Here is a 19,587-nt window from a genome sequence, read left to right as displayed (position 1 = left end):
ATAAAATGGGAGAGGTGGAAAATAGAAATAATACCTCCTGCCCTTCAGAAAAAGAGACTTTGTACAACCAGTATTATAACTACATACAAGACTTTCCACTGCAACTTTGTGGACCTCAGACAAGACAAACTCTGCCCTCAGTTGTGTTTGTGTAAACCTTCATCATCTTTATTGAAATCATCTTACATATGTTGAAATATGATCCCAAACTAGTTCAAAATATCGGTATTTCACTAAATAGTCCTTGAAGAGCCATTCTGAAACATACCTCTGTCAGTCCTTCCATAGCACTGATGTGGGGTTGGAATTACTCTGATTCCTGAGCAGAGGAGTGTGGGAGGGTGGGGAAAGGGGTAGCAGCCAATCCATTTACTTCTTTTTCTATTTTTTTTTTTTATTTTATTTTTTACAATGCTGAAGTGCTGGAAAACTTGAACTATATACATTGATTTTCTGACCTATATTAGTTGGCATATTAAAAAGTTTATATATTTATGCATTGCAGTAAACTTGGTATGTGTATATATATGTCTTTAGATTTTAAATTTATATATAATGCTTTACTACAGAAATGTGAACCACTATTTCCATCCTTGGCTGTCTTGTGAAATAAATCAAGTTAGTTTATCTGTAAAACTTCCCTTTTTTGAAAAATCTTACATGGATCAATTTTTTTTCTTCAGACAAAGTGCCAAGATCCCATAATCAAAAGTGATGAATGTTCCTAAGTATCTGTTTCACTTTGAGCTCAGTTTTCTAAGTGGCTTGGAAAATTTCCGAAAATGTTATTCAGAATATTGCCAGCTGCTATCTCCCGAGTCCCTGTAGCTTCCCAGTACGCTTGAGGGCATTCAGCATCCAGAAAACGTAAGTGATAAATGCACATGATGAATACAAGTAAATACTCTAGCAGTGTTCTGCAGTTCAAGTTACTGAACCAAATGTTTACACTTAGAGTAGGATTAACACTAGGTGTTCTTAGTTTGTTTTTTTTTTAAAGAAAACATAAATAAATCAAGTCTGCTGGTGATTGGAGCGTGTTGCGAATGCACTCAGTGAGATTTGACCAAGAAGTTTAAGCCTCTGTACCTGAACCAGTCACAAACTGAATTTCTGAGCACATTGTACTCGTGTCACGTTCCACGTGGTTGGGGCCCAGGTCTCCAGGGATGCTCTCCAGGGGTTTTGGGTGCATGCTCAAGATTTAGGCACTCCTGAGATCTCAAAACTGGCTTCCTTGGACTTGCCTAAGGGGCTGGAACCATTCCCCATCTGCATTGTCTATGGGACTGATCCGGGAGCTGTTCTAGCCTCTGTGTGTGCAGGAGGGAAGGGATGTGTCTTCTGGGGTCTGACTCTTGTCTGTCTGTCTGTCCAGCTCTGATCTGTGGGTGCATCCCTTGGATTGTGCAATAACCAGGCTTGATTTCCCTCTGAATTTGGAGCAAGGCTTTGAAGCCAGGGCTCCCTTTCTCCAGGGATTGTACCAGTGTTGGGGCAAGAGTGAAGAGGCACAGCTGACATCTGACTTTTCTTTGTCTTTTCAGAGGGATGGTTGACTTCAGAAGGGGAGGGAGGCTGTGATGATAGCAGAGGTACTGGGATGAGGGAGGTCACCAGCTTGCTGAGTGTGTTGAACGTGCAAACAGCTGTAGATTGAACTGGGTTCACTGGTAAATGCCATCACTCAGCTGTCCCTGCTCTCCTGGCACTGTGTACGCCTGCACATGATGGCTGAACCACATGGGAAACAACTCAGGAGTTTTTCTGAGTTGCAGTCCAGGGGTTTTAGGTGGTTTGGCAGTTTTGAAACTTGTTTAAGTTGTCCTTGCTTGGCACTGTGGCCTTAATTCCCCCCAGCTCATGAGTCGATACTGACATTCAGCCAGGTCCTCCACAGGTGGCTGAATGTGTGTCCTGCACAGCTCTCCATGCAGGATGAGGACTGGCTGGGCCACCTTGAGCTTGAGGCACTTGGGCTGGGCCTCTGCATCCTTTTTCCTTTCCCTGCTGAGGAATTGGACCAACCCCAGCTACTGAAATCAGAAAATCACCAAATACGGGGTAGGAATTGTGGAAGATGGGGCAAGTGGTGGCTTTTTTCTCCCCCTTACTCCATCTCTTCCCACAATTCCTGCAAGAAAAGTTTCTTCTTCCCTTTTTTTCATGTGCCACAGATAATTTTGGAAAAATTTTGGAACTGTCAATTTTAGGGAAAAAGTGTGGGGAAAAAACCGTGCTTACTGTAAGCACACAGCAGTGTCCTCTGTGCTTGTTTTACACTTGTAGTCTTGTGGCTGCTCTGCACAGCAGAGAGGGATTACAGAAGTGAAGGTGTAAAGTGCTGTTGTTGTCATAAAATAAATGCCTTGAGTTTTTGAGGGAGGCACATGCCTGGCCTGGCTCTGTTCCTTACCTGGCCTTGACAGGTGGTTGTACTCCTAAAGAGTCAGGGTTGGTTTTCAGATCCTCTCCCTTTCTGGTTTTATAACCTGAAGAAGAGGCATCCTGAAGAGCCTTCTGTTTTGCTGTACCATAGCAAGGTCTGGTTGTCCTTAAATATTTTGTCAGCTAGTCCTTAAATTTTAGTTATTGTGCTGTGTAAACCCAGCTGCTTCTGGTCAAATAATTTCTGTAGCTTTGAGGGTACTTCACCTTTAAATTAAAGGCAGATTAATACAAAATTACACAAAAGGACAGAGGTGAATCTGAAACCAAAAGAAGCTCAAAATCAGCTCGCTGATAGCTGTGGTCAGGCTGTGTCCCTGGTGTTTGCACAGCACGTGCCTGGCACACAGCCTGCCTTCAGGAGCAGAGATCTTGATGAAAATAAGAGGTTTTTATCAAAGCTACTGAACTGCCTGGCTTATGAACTCCCCCTCCAGAACACACTAGGCAGCTTGGTTGCTTTGCAATATTTCTGGTGCCTGCATGACTCAGTAAATGCACAAGTACAGGAGTGAGGAGTTTGGGGAGGTTTTTCCCCTGGTTTAATTGCAATTTCTCTGTTTGTTCCATAAATGTTGTGGCTGTGCAGCCTGCATGGGCTCTGCTACCATGCATGTGCCATGCAGACTGGAGGATGCAATAACAAATGCAAGTTGTTGTAAGTGCCAAACTTTTGGGTTCTTCTGTGTATAACAATAATTCACCTGTTATACTAAAATAGAGATGCTTAAAATTCACTGTGTTCCAAAAAAGAGCAGTGGTTTGTTTTTTTTTTTAAATGAATGCTATTGAAAGCACTATAAATCTACTTTTTTTTTCTTTTAATACTGTTCTGCAGGTTTGTGTTGCTCTTCACAGCTGCCTTGAGTATCACTCCATGTGATGTATATGGACACTTTGCTCTTTATTAGAGCACTGGTGCCATGCAAGTATATAATAAAAGGCAGCTGACAACAGGCTTTAGTATCTAAAATTATAACTGTTTGGATTAAGTGCAATTTGTTTGCATTAATCGACCTGCAGAAAGGAAACTGTGCCTCGGGAAGGGTGGCTGTGCCCAGGGACACAGGCAGACTGAGCATTGTAACTAAGGTGTGGTTTGGTGCCAGTCAAAGCAATGCTTTCCAAGGAATTATATTTAATTTAGCGTTAAATGGATCCTTTCTGCCTCTAATTTAGCGCTGAGGATTTAGGGGTTGTGTTCTCTCTAGCTCTTTGGAGTATTTAAATGGCTACTTCAGGTGGGTGGGAGGGGTGTTAATTGCATCTGTGTTTGTAGAAGCTGCTATTTCCATCTTCCCAAAGGAGTATTTCCTTTTCCCGTTCAGGACTGAGTGCAGGCCTGTGTTTCAGTCGTCACTGCTGCAGCCTTTTGACATTTGCCATTTTCTGATGCTCTTCCTTGTTTTTTCTTGGAGCTGGGAGCTGTGTCCGTAGGTTCTGTGTTCCCAGGGCATGTTGCCTGTGAGAGAAGAGCACAGGGCTTGGGAAGGTGAGCCAGTAAAAGCTGAAGGCAGTGGGGTTTGGGGGAAACTCTGCTCATTTTCTGTGGGGGTCACCTCTGTGTGCACTGAAGTTTATTAATGAGTTTGGCACCTGCTCTCCATCATCCCTATGGGTTTTGATGTGGTTTTTTTTGGGTTTTTTTTAAGTTTTTCCCTGGGAAATTCCTTGCTGTAGGAAGGATTGCAGCCAGGGTTTAAGGTGACACCTCTGACCAGCCATGCCCAGCATGACTCTGCAGTCTGACTGCAGCTGTGCTCCAGCAATCAATTCTCCCAAAATATTGATTAACAGGTAACCTAAAAACACGGACTAAAGCCATGCAAAGTGCCCAACTAGATAAACAGCTACTTAAAAACATTAAGCTATGAGGTACTACCAACAGATGATTATGTTGAAAATTTATTGGTGATACAAAATATGAATAATATTTTTTTTAAAATGACTTATTCTAGGTAGCTGCTTCTTGGTTATAAAAGTATCTGCAATACATAAAGGACTTGTATAGAATAATATTTGGAGATTATTTAAAATAATCTATTGAAATGTCTTGAAAAGTGAACTAGAAGACTGGAGCTTTTCAATGAGAAAAGGCTAAACTTTGGTGCCCAGCAGTTTTGCGGGGTTTCTGTGAGCAGAGAGCACCTGCTAGTGCACTTCAGTACATGAAGCTGCCCAGTGCCACTGCCTACCTGTGCCCTTGAATTTGCATAATGAAATGAGGCTGTTCTGAGCCCTGGTAAAAGCTGATGGGTCTGATTACAATAATAAAAAGAAGTATACCCAGCGTAATTAGTGTTATTTTATTGAAAAAATGTGAATTTTTAATTTTTTTTTTAATATCAGGGGCTTTTGTGTTACCAGCTTAGGCACTTGATTTATTTAATTTTTTTAATTTATTTGACTTTCCTCCATTTCTTTTGAGTTAATGCTGAGACATCCTCAGTTTCTGTCGAGGGCAAGTTTCTTTCATCTGTAGTTCTAAGCCTTGTCAGAGCCTGACAGACCCCCTGCCACAGGCTGTACACTTGTTTCACAAGTGTCATTTCTGTGCATTCTGTTATTGGGCACCTCTGCCAATTTCAGAACAGAAAAAAAACCCTGTGGAACAACTTTGTACCTGGTGAAAGCAAGAGCCATTTTGGAAAGTTTAAATTTCCATCTGCAGTAGATAGTGTGCTACAAAAACCTGATCCTTGGCTGGGCTTGAGGTTCTCTCCTGCTTTATTAATTTACACATGATAGCAGGAAAGCATTATCATTCCTGTCACTTGATTCACTGTTTTTATGATTTAAAAAGCAAAGCCTGCTTATTTATTAGACTGAGTAAAGCAAGTACACAGGGGTATCTGCTGAGGTGATCAAGTTAAACACAGCTGACATTCTGTAGAGCTCTTGCTATAGTTTTTTCTGAAGGAAGCCAGGGAGTGCCTTCTTAAGAAATATTTTCAAACACTTTCAGAGATGGTCTTAAACTAGTCCAAAGGACTAATTTGGATTGCTTAGAGAACATAAGGTCTGTTCTAGCTTTTGTTTGCTTGGGGAAACACCTGCTAAGTCAATTTTAAGCTTTTATTTTTTTTTTTTAATCGTTGACTTCCAAAGCCTGAGTGGTTTGCTTCTTGCAATTGAAATACGTATTTAAGGGTCTGAGACTGCATTTTGCAATGCATAGCGAGTGTTCTATCCTATCTTGGTTACATGATGTAAACAGCAAGCTGCCCTTCTGGGGGGCTCCTGGAAGCTCCTTAGCAGTGCTAAGGTGGGGAGAAGGTTCAGCACAAGATTCTTCTTACACTGCACAAGCCTTGCTGTGAGTGGCTGGGTTTGGTACAGAACTCATGGAATTCCACTGCTGGCTGCCCTCAGAGTTTGGACCCCCCCCAAAGCTCATCAGGGGCAGGTTCTGGGTGTTCCATGCATGATGTTTCCTCTGGCTTCAGAAACTGTTTTCTCTTTTGCTGTTATCAACAGGATTTTGCTTTCAGTCTCCCTCTGAGCACCCGGCCTGTGTCCATGGTCCCTGGGAGCACAACTCCTCTGGGTCAGAGGGTGGCCACCAACTTGCTTCCTGTGGCTTTTGCACATCTCTGCACAACAGTGTGTGTGGGGACAGTGCTTAGTACACAATGAAATGACTTTTCATTGAGCTTGTAAAACTGATACCAGCAGGTCAGAGATCACCTGAACACCTGTAAGCAAACCTGCAGGTAGAGCAGGTGTAGCCCAGTCCCTCATGACTGTAACTGTGGCTGGAAATCTGGCACCTTGTCCAGGGGGAAAAGCCCCTATTCCCAGCTACCTCATTTTTTATTTCTTTGCACTTTGTCAAATATGTTTTGTTTTGTTTTAAATTGCATTTTGTCCTTCAATTTAAAAAAACCTAAAAGCAGACAAGAAGCAGGACAGAATGGTACCATTGCCCAAGGACAGTTTAATTTCATTATAAATTAATGTTTCTGTACAAAAAGACCAAGGTTGACCTGCAGCTGCTGTAAAAAGTAAATAAAAATTTCTATTACTTGAAAGTAACTATTATACTTGGAAATGAGAGTAGCAATTGAAAGGCTGTCCTGATAATTTTTAAATAGGAAAATATCTGTTTAAAAAATAGAAGTCTCTGCTCTTTTAAGGACAGATCAGATAGTGTTCTCTCTGCCCCTACTCTGCTCTCACTGTTTTGCCTGTGAACTTGATCCATTATTTCAATAGATATTCACTGCTTTTTCTGTAATGTCTCATTAGGTATTTTTTCTGTGGAGTTCCCCATTTAATCACCTGCAGAGGAAAAACTTCAAATCAATACCGACCTTCCATACCTGAACTTAGGTCATTGCCCATTTCTTTGTGATCTTCTGGTATGTGGGGTTTTGCTTGGATTAAAGTTGTTTTTTAAAAAGTGTGTTTTCCTCTGCTTCTAAAGGTGCTATTTCGACATAGTTTTGAATTCCTTACACTGTGCTTGACTTTTTAAAGTACCAATATAAGCTGGTAACCAGCTTGTTTGTTCTGTGGAGTTTTTCTTTGAGTATTCAATCTCTATTTTGAAAAGCATCCCTTTTCATAGAGACAGCTTCCAAACTGTCAAAGGCCTTAATACAAAATGTAATGAGAAAATGCTACCTTTTTCCTTTCTTTGTAAAGGCAAAACCAAGAAATGCTTCATGGAGAACATCTTCCTCTAAAATTTTGAGGAGCAGCTCCTACTAACTTTGAATTCAATGTAGCAAACAATTTTAGTGGCCATGCTCAAATAGTAGGGGTGAAACAAGGAGGTATTATAACTCTGCAGACTGTAGCAATTAGCTGCTAATTCCAGAGCCTTCCATTAGCATCATGGTGGCTATTCCATAAATATTAATCTTCCCAGGACCTGGCTGCGTGTCTGGGACGCGCTGACCGATGTGGCTGGCAGATCACTGGGATGTTGGGCCTGGTGTGGGGTTTGTCTCAGACCCCTCCTGCTCAGCCCCTCAGGGTTTGGGTGCCACAGGTGCTCAGGAGGAAGGAGAAGGGAAGCTCCCAAGTGCTGCCGTTACAGTGACATTGGCTTGGACACTACGAGGGAGGAGAAACTCTTGTAGACACAAGCCATGGAGGAGAGAGCTGAATTTTAGTCCTGCATAGGAATTTTGTTGTTGTCCTTCATGTGCTGTCTTTATTTTTCTTGAATCCATATCATCAGTTTGGCTTAGGCATTTGGTAACACTGCTACAGGAAGGCTTTTCCTTCTCTGAAGCACATAAAGTCCTACTCCTACCCTGTCTGAAGCAGCAGGAAGGATCAAGGGTTGATGTTTGAATTTGTCCCATCTCCAGACAGCAGGTTATTTATTGCCTTCTCATAGGCTCTGCAGCATTTCTCAGTTGTGTTAATCTCGGAGCCCTTTAGCCTTTTGAAAAGAGTCCAGAGACTGCCTTGTCCTTCTCCTTCACACGTTGGGTGCTGCCCTCTGGGCCACCCAGACTCATCCAGGCTGTCACTGTAGAGGAGCCACCGGTTGGTGGCCTCACAGGAGTATCTGTGCTACCTGCAGCACTTCTGAAAAGCAGCTGATTAATGAGGGGCCTTGGAGAAACTACTGAGCTTGCAAATTCCTGATCCTCTCAGTCTAGGGAAGGCTGAGGAGCAGCATCATTCCTTGCCTTGCAGCTGCTCCCTGCTGCACAGGTAAGGATGAGTCTGCACTGTCCCTTACATAAGGGTGAGATATAAAGATTTATGGGCTGTTACAGGAAATCCATTGTTTTGCATTTGTTGTATTTCAATCTGAATCTTCTGGAGCTATGAAACTGTGAGTTCTGGAACTATGTCTGCAGTGTGGAACCACAGGTACAGGCCTAAATAGCTGGGGAGCTTCTGGCCACCTGTTTTTCCACTGCACTTTTTTTTTTTTTTTTTTTTTTTTTTTTTTGAGAAACCAGAGATGTGAAACTGCATCCCAGTTTGTATGTCCACAGCTTCGTAATCCAGAGTGGGAGCCTGATAAGCTGGAATTGTTTTTCTTTTACCTTCAGAAGGAAAAACTAAAATGTCTTCACATTAGATTCTCTGTCTTAAGAGTTTTCCTTCTGTAAATCATATTTTTTGAGTTCTATGAATTTTGTGGGATTGGGTTAAAGAATATGAATACGTATTATAAGAATGATAACTAGTGTACTTAGTCTGACTTTGTACAGTATATATACTCTATTTTATCTTAAGAGAATGAAACAACTATTGAATAATCCAATTATGATAGCTGTATTCCATGAACCAAGTAACAGGAGGGTGTTGGAATGTGATGTCACATTGCTGCCACTCTCCTAAAGGTTCAATGTTCTGTCAAATCTAAGATCTTGATAATTACCCGGATATTGTCAGAATATATTTCCACTTTTTCTACAAAAGGCACATTGGTGTGGTGAGGTAAAAGCACTCACCTCTTGTTTACCATCTGTGGCATGCAGCTGGACAGCAAGGGTTATCCCCATCATCCAGCTGTCCTGCTCTGACTCCTGTTTTACAGATGTGGTTACTGTTACAGGCTTTTTATGTGTATACCTGTTCTGTAGGTCATTCTGTGCTTTGTGTGGGAATGGAGTTTTAGCTTTTGTGTGTCCACCCCAAAATCTTTAGAAATTAATTAAAGAATCACTTCGGGCCAGGATTTGGAATGCTCTGATCTGAGCATGTTGAGTTACTTCTGTTTAAAACAGGGAAAAATAAGACAAATGCTCTTTGACCTCAATCAAACTATGCAATACAGCACACCAGAGAGCTGAATTCCTTGTGGTACAGAAGTGCAGCTCCTGTGTCCTTCCAAACCCAGTCCTTGGTCCAAGGTTAGGAGAGCTTGTATTCAATGGCTGCCCAAGAATCTTGTATCCAGATCAACTCTAGTTCACTGCTTTTCCTCCTGCCCCCTTGCCTGGCCCGGCAGTTTATCCAGGTCAGGTTGTTGGGTGTTTGGCCTGGAATGATGTGATATCCAAGTGTGCCCCTCATGTGGTCCCGTGGTGTTGTCAACTGGAGCTTGTCCTGTAACCCCACCTGTGTGGCTTTACCCGCTGGGGCCACTTCACCATGTTTGCACCTCCCTGCCCTAGAGCATGTCAGGTGTTTGGGGCTTGCTGTGCCCCCTGGATTGGTGTTGTCTTGCTTTCCCTATGTCTGTCACTTGTGGATCTGGTGCTTACAGTAAAGAATCCCTGTGATGTCTCAAATCCAGTCCAAGTACATTTTCATGTCTGCTGCTTCTGTACGAGTTTGATTTTTCTGCTTCTGTGGCAATTCAGGAATAAATGCCCATGTGGTCAGGACTGCTGGTAAAGGTTCTTTGTTCTTCCATTGCTTCATTTTTCCAGTGTAATTTGTTCCTTGTGTTCCTCTTCTTCCCCCTGTTAGAAAACGGGTACAGTTTTTCCTGGTTCTGCCTCCCATGAGGAGCTCTCCTTTCCCAGGTGATCGCAAACTCTTCATTTGCTTAACCCACCCTGGGCTCTACTCTACTCCCTCTACTATTTTGTCTCACTTTAATTCAGAATGACCTCGATTTCTTTCTCTGATTCCAAAAAGGGATTTTGGTGCATAACCTTTGAGACAAGCAGGAAAGCTGTCTCTGCAGGTGGCTGTGTACATCCATTCCCTCCCCAGCACATGCAGTGTAAGGGGCTCAGCCTGTTCCATTCCTCCCCCCAGGTTTTTCCTTAGTGCTAAGCAGACCACAGGCTGAAGCCATTTCTTATTTCTTTTGCTAATCGAAAATATTAAGAGATTTTCTTCTTCAGAAATTGCCACTGCAGATGAGCAGCTGGCATGAGAGAGGGTTGTTATGCTTCCATATTCAGTATTTTTAATTGAGGAACAAATAATTTATTTTGGGGAAAAATGTAAATTATTTTGTATTTGTATGTCAAAGTGGCCTTTATAGGAAAAGCACATAAAATATTTAGATTAAAATTGCTTAGTTGTGTAATTTCAGTGGGGATTTTTGTATTGACAGGGTTTCTATGCATTTTTCAAAATACACTTGCTGTTTTGTGTTAGAATTATTGGAAATCTTTTTAAAAACATGTATTACCACATTTTCCATGGCTGATCCCTTTACTACCATTCCTTTTGAATACTAAAAAGATTTTAATTAACCCTGTAAATTAATTTTCCCCCACAAATATTTGCATTAAGTCAATAAAATGAGTTATAGCATGGGTAAGTAGCTTTAAAGGAATAAGCCTTGTAGTGCAGCTTAATTCTGGAGAGATGTTTGCAGAAGGGTGGTACAGCAGCGTTTCAATTGCTCTTAAAACACTAAATTAGGAAATTAAGTTTTTGCTGTACCTCACTAGGGTTTTATTAAACTGTGTCCATCCTGTATTGTTTACACTTGAGCATTATTTAACTATGTATTATTTGTGCAGTTTGCAGTTCTCTGTTCTGTTGGGATTATGTGAACGTTAACAGATAGGAAAAGTTTTGGAGTGTGTGGTGTCCTCATGGGTTTGACTAGGGTTTGGGGAGGGAGGAGAAAGGAAAGTTAGATCCATTAGTATATTTTTTCCATTTATTTATGTACATGTTTTCACATTAGCTGAGACTGAATAACTGAACTTACAATTGAACTGTGAGTAAAATCAATGGTTTGAAGGTGGGGGAAATGAAGGGGTTGCAGAACTCCAGGCAAAAACCCTTTAAATTGCACTGTGGTACAACTGCCCTGACTGCCTGTGCAAAGCTTAGCCTGAGGGGATACATCAGACCCTGCTCAAATTGCTCTGGTTTTACTTTCTCTTCCCTAGGTGTTGCTGCAAGGTTTGCTCAGTAGGACCTTCCCCGGGATGTCTATCAACTGAGACTTGAGTTTTATCATTTTATGTTTGTAGTTTTAATTTCCATTCTTGTTTCTGTTTCATAGGAGATCCCACATGTTCACAGGTTAGTGTAAGTGCAGGCTTTCAGGTGTAGCACCAAATGAGTGTTTCATGCAACCATGCATTCTGTAATTGAAGAAAAATGTGCAATTCTAGTGGCACTTTGACCCATTGCTGAAACACGGTTTTGCAATTGAATAAACTCAACAACTGAAAACACTCTGTATCTTCATTAGATGTCTTGAAAGTGAAGCAAAAGGCAGTTACTCCAGTTGTACCCATGGATAATTTGGTATTGATTTTTTTAAAAATAGTTTTGTGGTCTGTTTTTAGAAAAACACTCATTTCTTGGTTTACTTTAGTTGCCATAAATTGCCTAGTGCAGAGTCTGGTCCACCTCCATTCGTTTATTTTCATGGAGTAGTTGCACAAAACCTGGTAACAGCAAAGTAGGAAAGCTCTTTGGTTACTCACCAGTAGCTTCCCTTGCAGAATTGCTTCGTGGCTCACACATGGTATGAAAAGGGACACGGGAATTTTCCTGGATTCACTAGCACTCGCTTTGTTTACGTGTTCAGTAGGACATTGGGTGACTAAAGGGAGGCTCCCTTTTTAAAGTATTTGACTTGTGCTTTGAGGACTTAGTTGCCACTGTGCAAATTGTGCTGTAATATTGTACCAAGGATCAGTGAAAGTGTTTTATCTTTTTTAATGTTGTTTGTATTTGACTGGGTTTTATAAATGTAAGAAAACAGAGTGTTGTATTTTGATCTGAAATTTGCGTATGGTAAAAGTAACTTTGCTTTATGTATCGGAGGTTTGTTCAGAACTTGAATCATTTTATAGAAGGGTACAGACCAAAATTAATTGTCTTAAAGGTGTTTAATAAATTAACCAAATAAAACATTGATTGTTTGAAAACTTGTTAACTGCACCTTCTGCTTTTGTTTTTTATTTTTAAAAGGAAGAATGTAGTTCAAGATTTTCTCTCAAGGTCTTACAAAAAGTGAAAAAAAAGACATAGATTTTATAAATATCATCTCCCATGAGTTACCTGTTTTATTATTAAACATTCCAACATGCCAGAAGTTTAATCAAAGGGGAAAACCCAAAGGAAATAAATGGAGGAGGAAAGGCAATGAGGAAATGAGGGGAGACAGGATCAATCCCTCCCTGGCTCTGCCCAGGCAGTAAATGCTTGTGGTTGCTGGGCTATGGATGTTGTCAATGGCCACCCCAGGAAAAATGGGAGTGGGAAGGAGCTTCTGCTCGCCTGGAAAAGCTCTCATGTTTGTTTCAAGGTGCCCATTCTCCCCAGCAGTCACCTTCACGTGTCCCCTTCACAAATACTGCTCTTCCATGTGACCTTTCAAAGCGGAGGAGAAAAATATGTGAAGCATAACTGCTCCCAAGGGCAGGTACAAACAGCTCCTTCCAGGGCTGCCTGATATTCCGACCCTTGGCTGTGTCACAGTGTGCAGACGCAACCCCTGCAAGTTCAGAGACCTGCACATTTTTAAGATGCCAAGCAGCTGCAGCTCCAGTTAAGCAATGTTTTACCTCCGTGCTGCCCTGCTCCCTCCACTGGGGTACTGGCCCTTGCCTCTGCTGGGGCTGCCTCCCCTCGGTTTGATCTTCAGGAAAATACCCAGAGCTCTTTCTACCTTTTCCTAAACAAAAGGAGTGAGGCAAGGCCAAATGTGAGGTAGGAGTCAAGGAAAAGCTGAGGTTTGGGGCAGCTTGGGCAAGGGAAGAGAAGGGGGAAGGCAGCATCATGGCTTCAAAGCAGAGTGCAGAAACCAGGTGCTGTAAATATGTGTTCTATAAGATGGTGGGAACTAGGACAGAAAAATGAATATTTGTTTTATAAATCCCTGTTCTTACTTAGTTCCACAGCCATACCAAGGTCCAGGACTGCCAGCCAGGTTGGTGCAGGGAGCCTGAGGCCTCCAGTGTAAACACAGACTGATGATAGGGAATCTCGTGTTGATTTACCCTTGTTGATGGTGTTCCCATGGTTATGGCTGCACAGATGGGCTCTGCCATATCTCCCCTGTCTTACTGAGTCTTGGAAACAAAGACAGGAGAGTGAACTTGGATTTATCTTTATTCCACAGCCTGGAATCCTAACAGAAAAGGAAGAGGGCTGCTGCCTGGTTTCCTTTACCTCTTATGCACAGAGGAGATAGAACTTCAGACATGCCCGTTTCTGCCACTTTTTAACCCCTCAAATTTTTTTCCTTAAGTCTCACAGGAGAAATCCAGAATTGGTTCCTCAAACAGGATTTTCAGCTGAAGCTCTTGATGTCTGGAAGCAAGGCCTCTCTGTGCCTCCTTAACTACAAGGTACTTGCCAAGAAGGCAAAGTATTGAGTTTACACAACTGGACTTGTGACTCTGGTGATTTCTGTGTCACAGGGAGTCACAGTTGTTCATTAGCTTCTACCTCAGCCTGAGAGAGGAGTGTCCCATCAGCTTTCTCCTGGCAGGAACACGCTAGGAGAGGCATACAGTTGGCAAAGGATCCCTTCAGGTTGGAGCTGCTGTGGAGGCATCTGGGTGTGTGAGCAGCTCCAGCTTTGCTGAACCAGGCTCTTCCCAGGGCTGGTGCCTCCTTGGTAAGAGGTGGCAGCTGTGTCCTTTGCACAGCCCACATTTTGGAGCCATCTTTCAACAGGCTGAGTTTTCCATGTGAAGAACAAGCTTCTGGCCTTCAGAATCTCAAGCAGTGAGACGCTGCTGTTCACTAAGCTCCATCTTACTAAGTTGTCCCTTTGCACAATGATCACTGGAAACACTAAAATTAACAGAATTAATTGCTGTTCAGAATTCAATACCACTTTTTGTCTGGAAGCAGCTGTAAAGGCAGAAAATTAATGTGGAGTCATTTGAGCTGAATGTTTTTGCCACTCCACAGATTTCTTTACTCCAGGTGAAGCCAATGGCAGCAGGATCAGAGCTGTTACTTTTGCTTTTTCCCCAGCGCATTTGGGCGTGCACAAGCCAAGCTCTGTCACATGTGGCCTCTAAGGAATCGTGAACCCCAACACTGTGGGCTGGGCTGAAGGAGTTGGCTAATGGAGAATTTACGGTAAGAGCAAAATGTATTTTTAACCACCAGGATATGCTTATCGTCAGGAAAGGGCAAGCAGCACTCCTATCTCCAGGGAAGGGGAAGTGTTGAGTGTGACTTTATTTTTTTCCAACTCCTTTTCAAACTGTGAAAGGGTTTTTTTCTTGCTGAGACATGTAGTTGGATTAAATCAGGGAGTTACACAGACATCAATCCTGGGTCACAGGTGAAAAATATTAAATGCCAGGCATGCAGTGTTTTTCCATTGCATGTGATGTACGTTCAGGAAAGACCTTTGGAAAGAGTGCTTTGAAACGAATCTGTTTTGTGTTTTAAAATACACCAAGAGCCCATCCAGAAGCTTTTAATTTTTTAGGAAAGCTTTGATGTTTCCTGTGCTGAGGAGGAAAGCAGATTCCCCTCCTTGTACCCCACCGCGTGCCTCTGGAACAAGCAGCACATCAGGTGCCTGAGATCCTGGGCTGCTTTTTGGTTTGGGGTGCTTTGCCCAGAAGGGCAAATGGACGCGTCCCCTTGTTTGTTACTGCCTGCTCGGATTCTGCCACCCGGGACACCTGCGCTCGCCACCCGGGGCGAGTCCAGCCTTCTCCTTACCAGCAGCAGGGCCCTGACATTTTCTGTTTTCCACAGCCGGCGCTGCTCTCCCTTTCCATAATCCTGCCCCGGCACCAGGAAAGCCTTTGAACGAGGGAGACACCGCGATTTGCTCGCAGGACACAGCACCGATGCCTTTCAGGCCACCTAGGCAGGAGGGGCTTGGCTGATCCTGCAAATACCTGCTTGCCTGTTTTAGTCAGCGGTTGGAGTCACAAAGGAAAGAAACGCTTTGAAATGCTAAAAGCTGCCTGACCAAAGGGACGGGCTGAGGGTGTTCCCACCTGCCTCGTTCCATTCCTACGTGCGCTGCCCACCGCCTCCAAACCAGTCTCGCCTGTCCTCCCGCTGTGTCCTCAGCAGCTGCCGGGCCTCCTCTCCCCCTTCTCTCGGCTCCCCGTCCTTGGGGAAGGTGTTGGGGTCCGTGGAGCTCAGATTTAAAAGCCCACGCACAGAAACAATGGCGCGGTGCTGGAGGCGAGGCCGGGGCGAGGCGGCCGGGCAGGGCTCAGCGAGGCCCATCGGGGCCTCGGTTTTCCCTTCAGCGCTGGATGCGGTGACCCGGCAGGGATGGGGAGGGGAGGTTGGGTGGGTTTGTCCCGCATCTCTTCCCTTGCTGTGGCTGTGTGTGAGGGTGAATCCCGGCAGAGTGAGAAGCTCCCCGGGCCCCTCAGACCCTTGGGAAGGGCCTGTGTCTTCCCATCAGCTGCCCGTGGAGCTGAGGGCAGTGCTCTCCTCTGCGAAGGGCTTGTGCTTCAGGTGGGGTGTTTCTTTGCCTCTTTCTATCTGTGCTTCAGGAGGTTTCGCTGATTTGCAATTAAATCTCCTTTCATGTTGGTTTTAATTGCCTTCTCAGTTCCCCATACTACAGAGTAATGCTGAAGAATTCATTTTTAGCTTTTCAATTCATCTCCTCCTCATTTCAGCTGTGTCTGTGCTTTTCTCCTTGCTGTTGTAGTGTGAAATATTCAGGGACAAATGTGAGATTCCCTCATCTGAAAGTCATGTACCACATCTTAGAGCTTGCCATGAGGCACGGGAATGTTCCTGGCTCTACCTGCTTTGAAGAGCAAACAAAGGAAAGCTGCAAGCACTACAGTGTCTGGTCTTGGCAGATGCTTTGGAGACCAGCCCATTTTCATGTAAATTAGGTTGTTGCTATTTATTTTTTTTTCCAGACCCGAGCGATTCCTCGATCACTTTTCCATTTTCATGAAGCAGTTTGTGGATCACATACATGTAAAATGAAAGAGTTAGCAAATGCTGCTTCCCTTTGATGTAGGGTAATCCTGCCTTCTCTGTTCTTAACTGCTCCCTGGAATTTTCCATCTTAGTATGAATATTTCAGTGAAAGGTAACGAAGAAATCCCCTCGCTACTTTGTACCTGTTTAAAGAAAACAGGTAGGTTGTGAAAGCTAAAATGAAAACAAAACTGGTTTGCAGCTGAGTGGTTGTGTAACCCCCAATGTTAAGAGATGAGAGAGGAAAGGGCCAAGGAAGAACATTCAGAGACAAACCCTTCAGGTGTGAAGCAGTGGCGAAGGTTAAACAGTCCCTGCTCAGGGACTCCTGCTCCTGTAACCTTGTGCCATTGTAGCATTCTCTTGTGTTGTAAAAGTGGCTTTAAACACAGACATGCTCCATTTGTCTCCATTTGGAAATGTAACATCAGGATCAAGTGCACCACAACTTGGTTCACTGTTAACATCTTTTCCCAACCTTTTTTCCTTCATGCTGAATGGCGTTTTATGTTCTCGAGATATTAGTCTGGTGGCTTCTTTTTTTTTTTTTTTTTTTTTCCTTAATCCAACCTGTTCCTTGGAGCTGATGTAATTAGCTGATGTAAAATGGCACCAGCCTCAGACTCGGAGATGACAGATGCTTCTTGGATTTGCTTTTCTTTGTGCACATTGTTATAAAGGTCCTAAAGATTAACTTTTTCTTGCCTAAATAGATGCTAGGAATGACTTAGGGGTAGCATAGCTGTTGGCTATTTTATCATTGAATTATACCTTCCTGAAAAGGAAGGTATAATATTATTCCAAATTTTTTCATATCTGTAGAAGTGAATTTGAACAAGAAGTCTTCTCTGTTTCCACTTTTTCAGTCTCATTGGTGGTGTGGTGAGAGAACATCTTCCTACAGGATTTCCCTGGTACATTCAGTTCTCTGGATGTGCTTTGAATTTGTGGTTAAATGAAGAGATGTCCTTCTTTCTTTATGACTGCATTTAACCATTAGGAAAGACAGTAACTGAGTTGGAGAATGCTAGAATGATGTTGTTTACTAAAGGAAACAGCCATCGTAACAGCCACAGGCTTCTCTATCCTTTTGCTGGTTTCAGAGAAATTGGGGAGGAAAAAATACTCTGCAAAATTTCTTGGGCTGAATCCCCACTGTGTTTCCAACGTGTGATGTCAGTGTAGCTCTTGGGGCTGACCCTGGGTTATGAGCAGCACTAAGAGCTCAAAGTAAGGCCCTAATCCAACAAATATTTAGAGCTCTCCTTAGACTTTTATTTGCAAAGTCTTTGCTCTGACATTGTGAGGCACCTGTGAATGTAGCAGACTGCTAGACAGGGAAGTGTTGCTTGGACCTATAATGGCGTGTGGTTGAAAGCCAGAACAGATTGGGAAATCTGAAAATTCAGAGGACCAAAGGAGTGTGTTCTCAGCAGAACTTCTCACAGAATCTTCCACCACTCCCCCACGGTACCAGTTTATTAAAGAGACCTGAAAAAAAAATCCCTAGTTCTTGCCAGCCTGGGTGACTCCCATCAGAGCTATGACAGGTTTATTCCATTTGCAAGTTAGAACAAGTTTCTCCTCTCATTTGAAGGTACATAATTATCAAGATCGTCCTTATTGCTACATCTCTTACCATTGCCTATAATCTTTGGGTATTTGCACTTTCCTGGCACAGTCCTGATTGGTGAAATAAAGCTTGCCTGTGTGATAAGTTTAGTGTAAGAGACTCTTCCCATTAATGCTGGATGCCATGAATCAGAGTGATTAAGTGATTTGTCCAAAGCACAAAGCAGATTTAGTGTTTCTGCATTGAAGTCCTACTAAATCATGAATGTTATCAAATTCGCAATATTACCTAAAAGTACTAAATCCTAATCTCATAAATGTGATCTGTTTCTATTTATATTGGAGGCCTCAAACCTTAACCATTTGTATCTTCCTTTTACAAAAAAGAGGTCCCAGTAACTTGAAATTATGATAGTTTAAATTTTCTTCATGCTGAAAAAGTGTTGTTTGGTATCAGAAAAGCACCTAAAATTTTATGTTTTTCTCAGTTAACCATCCTTGCTTTGGCCAGCTGGGGTAACACACCTCCTGTGTGTCAGTGAATGAGCTGCAGGTGAGAATGCTGGAGAGCTGTTGTGAAAAACTCAGCAGAGATAAAGACAAATGTTCAAGCAAGGGGATGGAGCTTTGGTCCCTGGTGGCCTCAGTTCTGGTCCTTGCCCTTTGCACGTCTGTGTGAATGGCAGGTGAGAGAGAGGCAGATCTTTGAATGTGCCAGAAAGTTGTTCAGGATGATCCTCTGAGCTCTTGGCTTCAAAGTCAGGTCATACCTTGGAGGAGCTGTTCCTGTCAGAGGATCACAGAACTGTCTGGCCCTCAGTGCTGACCCTTGATGATCGAGGCTCTCACCCCTCCTGAATGAGGCTGTTAGAGCTCCTACAGTAGTTCCAGAGGTTATTTGGGGAGCAGAGTCATCTCGACGGTGTGTAGACATGGGGGAGAGAGAAGAGGCTGCTCAGGGAGGTGGAGGTGGCTAATACCATCACGGTTGGAAGGACTTTGCTTGGAGCTTCTGCTGTCAGCTGACTGTGAGATAAGTGTAATTTCTTGCACCACTCCTGCTCTGAAAGTCCCCTGTAGCTGCAGGGGCAGACTGGTATCTCCTTTGCCACAGGGCCTAGTATGATGCAAAGAGATCTCTCTCACCTTTCATGCCTCTGTGCACAGCAGTGCTGCTGGAAGGAGGAAGTAAGAACAAAATGAAACTGCTCCAGCACCTTTAGACCTCCCTGCTCAATCTCTTTGCTTTTCTGGTCATCATAATCCCCTCCTGCTCAACAGAAACTATATTCTCCAGGGAAATTAATCTCCTGTGAATGCTCCTGAGCTTCTGATGGCAAGAGGAATGAGTTCCTTCCCTTTCTAAAATGGCCTCTTCAGTAGATTCACATTTCAATTTGCCTTTATGAAGCTACTTGGTGACAAGTGGTACCATAACCTTCTCTGAGGCTCCCCACCCAAAGCTTTATGCAAATTGTATGTAAACTTACTCTCAACATGAGTGATAACCATGAGATAGGTCATGCTTGAATTCCATTTTGTTCATGGCTGTCCTGGGGCTCACCAGTGCCTAGTGTCCTAGCAGGGGTTCCCTAAGGCGTGCACCAAACCTGGAGCATCCCAAGGGATAGGGAATTTAGGAGCAGTGGTGACTCATGAAACTTACTGGGTTCCAGCTTATGCTCTCCAAGTCTTCCTGCTGCAGCATCAAGCCCTCCCACATGGCAGTGGAGTTGTTCTGCCACATCAGCATCATCATGACTCTGTCCAGAAAGGAGCTGCCTG

General features: G+C 43.3%; 1 protein-coding gene across 1 annotated transcript in view; it reads left to right on the top strand.

Annotated features, from left to right (window-relative positions):
• The window catches only part of GAN (gigaxonin), a 39,991-nt gene extending 27,770 nt beyond the window's left edge, over positions 1 to 12,221 (top strand). Inside the window, exon 12 of the mRNA XM_088062153.1 lies at positions 684 to 12,221. The gene's annotated coding sequence lies outside the window, so the exon portion shown is untranslated. The remainder of the gene's footprint in view (positions 1 to 683) is intronic.
• The last annotated feature ends 7,366 nt before the right edge of the window (positions 12,222 to 19,587 follow it).

Source organism: Pseudopodoces humilis, chromosome 14, assembly GCF_049639895.1.
Source record: "Pseudopodoces humilis isolate 2021_Gansu_Grassland_sample_001 chromosome 14, ASM4963989v1, whole genome shotgun sequence".
Classification (NCBI taxonomy): Eukaryota; Metazoa; Chordata; class Aves; order Passeriformes; family Paridae; genus Pseudopodoces; species Pseudopodoces humilis.
Note: the sequence above shows the minus strand (reverse complement) of the source record. Positions and strands in the feature narration are given on the sequence as shown.